General features: G+C 43.8%; 1 pseudogene; it reads left to right on the top strand.

Annotated features, from left to right (window-relative positions):
- Positions 1-1,490: 1,490 nt before the first annotated feature.
- On the top strand, positions 1,491-3,678 carry LOC139026127 (oocyte zinc finger protein XlCOF6-like; annotated as a pseudogene).
- Positions 3,679-4,989: the final 1,311 nt, after the last annotated feature.

The following is a 4,989-nucleotide window of genomic DNA, read 5'->3' on the forward strand; positions in this document are numbered from 1 at the left end:
CTATCATCGGATTTTAGAATGTGCCAATGTTTGTGAACAATTCCCTTAATTTGTTCAGAGCGCTTTGAATAGCGGGTAGTTAGAATGCAAGAATGCGTCTTTTGGCGAGACTGCCCTTGAAAAAGGTCATGTATGTTTTGAATTTTCTCAATGGCAATATTAATCTGATCATTTTTGTACCCCCTCTCCTTGAACTTTCTTTGCGTCTCAGCCATATTTCTGTCGAAATCTGATTGTTTTTTWGCAAATTATTTTGATTCGACAGAATTGGCTGTAGGGCAAACTATTTTTTCGAGGGAAGTGGGTGACGACTGTCAGCCCTCAACAAACTGTTACGATCAGTAGGTTTTCTGTAAAGATCAGTGTATAYAACATTATTTTCACACAGGATCAGAAGATCAAGAAAGCTGATTTGACGTGTATCAGATTGCATAGTAAATCTCAGATGTTCAGAACAGGAGTTAAGAAACGCCTGGAGCTGTTTTGCATCACCCCTCCATAGAACAAAAAATATCATCAATATACCGTTTCCAAATAATGATGTTAGGCAAGAAAACATTTGAGAGAGGATGAAAATAGACTGTTTCTCCATGTAACCCACATACACATGAGCATAGTTAGGAGCCAAGGGGGATCCCAGAGCACTACCCTTCGTCTGAATGAAGAAATCATTAAGAAACATGAAATAGTTATGTGTGAGTACTATTTCAGCCAATGTTATAATGCATGCACTGGAAGGTAGTTCATTAGGGTCACGTCGCAGAAGAAAATGGCTGCCTGGAGGCTGCCCGGATCTTTAATTTAAAGACCCTTGCTCCCTTCGGTCTCAACGTAGACGTTGATCTGAAGCCATTCTTGTGATTATTGTGACTTTGCCATTGTAATTGTTTGTAAGCTTGTGTAGTCTAAAATGAATCTATGATCGTATGCTATTCATTTGTTTTTTGTATGCTGTTCTTTGTATGCCATTTTAATATTTGAGAATTAACCAATGATATTAGGCCACACTTGGCCATGATTACAGACACCTGTGTGTCTTTTGACACTATATAAACGAGTCATCCCGCAGTGTTTGTGATTATACCCTGATGAAGACAGCTTGGCTGTCGAAACGTTGGATATTACATTTTTGTGTCTGAGCTCCAAGAGTGTGCGGCTCTCCTTTGTTTTCGGGGAATCAAGGAAGACCCGTGAGATCATTTWAAAAKAACAACAACATTTTAGTCACTTAGCAGACGCTCTTATCCAGAGAGACTTACATTTATTTAACTAGGCAAGTCAGTTAAGAACAAATTCTTATTCGCAATGACGGCCTAACACCGGCCAAACTCTAACCCGGGCGGCGCTGGGCCAATTGTGCGCCGTCCTAACATGAGCAATTAGGGTTAAGTGCCTTGCTTAAGGGCACATTGACAGATTTTTCACTTAGTCGGCTTGAGGCTTCGAACCAGCAACCTTTCGGTTATTGGTCCAATGCTCTTAACCACTAGGCTACCTTTTGAGACGTCAAAATTCCTTGACAAGTACGAGAGTGTTTCTCACCCTGATTCTCTATTTTTCTGATTTCCAGGACAAGCCTCCACCTACACCCTCCCCTCTCCCAGAGTCCCCAGGTCGTGCCTCTCCCGGCAGGGCCTTGTTGTGCGGTCTGAAGAGGGTGTCTGTACGGCTCGACGACTGCAGGAAGACACCAGGGCAGAGTAGCCATATAATACACAAGACAACACAGACAGGAGAGAAACCCCACAGCTCGTCTAGTGCTGAACATATCTGTGATCACTGTGGGAAGAATTTTGTCACAGCTACCAATCTAAAAACACATTTACTGTGTCTGACTGGAGAGAAACCACACATGTGCTCTGAATGTGGAAAGAGATTCACGCAGGCCGGCAATCTTAAGAGACACCAGAGAACTCATACTGGGGAGAAACCGTTTGTTTGTCCTCGTTGTGGGAAAGACTACAATGATTCTGGAAACTTAAAGAAACACATGAGATCTCATGTTGTTAAACAACACACAGGGAACCCCACAGTGAAACCGTARCTCTGCTCTGAATGTGGGAAGCAATTCTTTGGAAAACAAAGCCTTGAATATCACCGGGGGGTTTTTCACACAGATCACCCTCACCGCTGTGGTCAATGTAAGAAGAGCTTCATAACTGCAGCAAGATTGGAATCACACACAAAAACACGACACCCGCCAACTGATCCTCTGAAGAATCCKCACGTGTGCTTGGAATGTGGAAGGGGATTCCCTGTGGCCGCWAGTCTTAAAAGACACCTGAGAATTCATTCTGAGGAGAAACCGTACGTTTGCCCTCAGTGTGGAAACGGTTACAGTGATCGTGGAAATTTAAAGAAACACATCAGAACTCACACAGAAGAGAAACCCTACCACTGCTRGGTGTGCGGGATGAAGTTTCGTCATACAAAAACGTTACAACGGCATCACCAGGAGAACCACAAGGGGGAGACACTGGGTCCCATCCAAAGGCATCAAGAKCCTCTTCCATGCCCCCACTGCGGGGAGAAGTTCTCTACCAAGGCTCTTCTAAAGGATCATCTACGGACCCACCCTACCCGGGTCCACTGCTCCCAGTGTGACAAGACCTTTTCCAATAAAGGTAACTTACTTGTTCATCAGAGGAAACACACTGGAGAGAGGCCTTACCTTTGCCCTCAGTGTGGGAAGAGTTTCTCTCTGGCAGGGAGTTTAAAACTTCATCTCCGGATTCATGCTGGTGAGAAACCTTACTGCTGTACTTACTGTGACAAGAGATTCACAAGGAAGGGCCACTGCAATAGCCACATGCGAATCCACACTGGAGAGAAGCCGTACCAATGCTCTGACTGCGGGAGGAGGTTTGCTGACGGTAATGTCCTGAAAAACCACCGGCGGACCCACACAGGAGAGAAACCGTTCCAGTGTCGCATGTGCGATAAAGCCTTRGCCCAGTTGACCAGTCTGAAGAAACATCAGGAGACACACAGCCATAATCACACTGTGCGATAAAGCCTTGGCCAGTTGCGCAGTATGAAGAAACATCAAGAGACACAAATTCAGCCCATCTCTGTCAGGAATCCCTACGTACCACACATTCAGTCCATCCCTAATACTTACCCACCACATCCCTTTGGCCCTCACCTTTTCCATGTTGGCAGTTCTAGGGAGGGGTTTGGCGACCAGGTGACTGAAGATACCAAAGACAAACAGCTGGAAATACAACTTTGTATCGCCGACTTCCTCTCATTAGAGCCATCGGAAGGCATTGGATCAGGTATCTTCTTGATCTCTGGTTTTAAAAGACTCGTCAGCAATCTTACCACCATGACCAGTTCTTTTTAAATGACAAATGTGGGTATCCTGTTAGCCTGACTCCAGACCTGTTTTGTGCTAATATTCCACTCTCCATGCCATGTTTGGCATATTAGAATCTGAAAAAATGGATACTGTGTGGAATGTAAACACAACTAGAGTGTTACACAGGCTAGTATGTTGTATGTATAACAAACACTATATTTGTTTTTGTCTCAAACTGAAATGATTCTGCTCGGCCCCTGTTCAAGTTGAGTTCACATTTAGCCCGGGAGTTTTTGTATTAACTGTTGTTAAGATATGTTGGCCATTTGAATTTATTGCCGAACCCCAACTAGAGTTAATAAAAATGGTAACAGAAATGTGTTGTTGGAGTACATTTTTTTTTAGTTAGAATGTTATGCGTACATCGGGTCGTAGCGATAACCTAGGGACGTAGCATAACCTAGGGTCGTAGCATAACCTAGGGACGTAGCATAACCTAGGGTCGTAGCATAATGTAGGATCCAAGCATAACCTAGGGTCGTAGCATAACCCAGGGACGTAGCATAACCTAGGGACGTAGCATAATGTAGGATCCAAGCATAACCTAGGGTCCTACTATATAACCTAGGGACGTAGCATAACCTAAGGTCGTAGCATAACCTAGGGTCGTAGCATAATGTAGGATCCAAGCATAACCTAGGGTCCTACTATAACCTAGGGACGTAGCATAACCTAGTATCCAAGCATAACCTAGGATCCAAGCATAACCTAGGGTCCAAGCATAACCTAGGGTCCAAGCATAACCTAGGATCCAAGCATAACCTAGGGTCCAAGCATAACCTAGGGTCCAAGCATAACCTAGGATCCAAGCATAACCTAGGATCCAAGCATAACCTAGGCCGTTCCAAGCAAAACCTTAGGGTCCAAGCATAACCTAGGGTCCAAGCATAACCTAGGGTCCTACTATAACCTATAACCTTCAAACGTCACAGGCAAAGTGCATGTAGTACAACATAAAAAGTGAGTGAGGACAGAAATGATTGTATTATTGTTTATTATTAATCAATATTGGCATGACTGGTGTAATTCTATACTGAACCAAAATATAAACGCAACATGTAAAGCATTGGTCCTATGTTTCATGAGCACAAAAAGTTTATTTCTCTCAAATTTGGTGCACATATTTGTTTACATCACAGTTAGTATTTCTCCTTTGCCAAGATAATCTGTGTGACATATCAATAAACAGATGAAACAGCATGATCATTACACAGGCGCYCATTGTGCAGGGGACAATAAAAGTCCACTCAAAAAAAGTTGTCTCAAGTTTTGAGGGAGCGTGCAATTGGCATGCTGACAGCAGGAAAGACCACCAGAACTGTTGCCAGAGAATGTCATGTTGATTTCTCTACCATAAGCCGCCTACAATGTAGTTTTTGAGAATTTGGGTCCACTGCTCCCAATGCGGCAAAACCTTCTCCACTAAAAGTAACTTACTGGTTCATCAGAGGATACACACTGGAGAGAGGCCTTACCTTTGCCCTCAGTGTGGGAAGAGTTTCTCTCTGACAGGGAGTTTAAAACGTCATCTCCGGATTCATGCGGGTGAGAAGCCTTACCGCTGTACTTACTGTGACAAGAAATTCACAAGTGACATGCTGACCAGACAGGACACGTCACATGCACGA

The sequence above is a fragment of the Salvelinus sp. IW2-2015 genome, unplaced genomic scaffold, assembly GCF_002910315.2.
Source record: "Salvelinus sp. IW2-2015 unplaced genomic scaffold, ASM291031v2 Un_scaffold3939, whole genome shotgun sequence".
NCBI classification, from domain to species: domain Eukaryota; kingdom Metazoa; phylum Chordata; class Actinopteri; order Salmoniformes; family Salmonidae; genus Salvelinus; species Salvelinus sp. IW2-2015.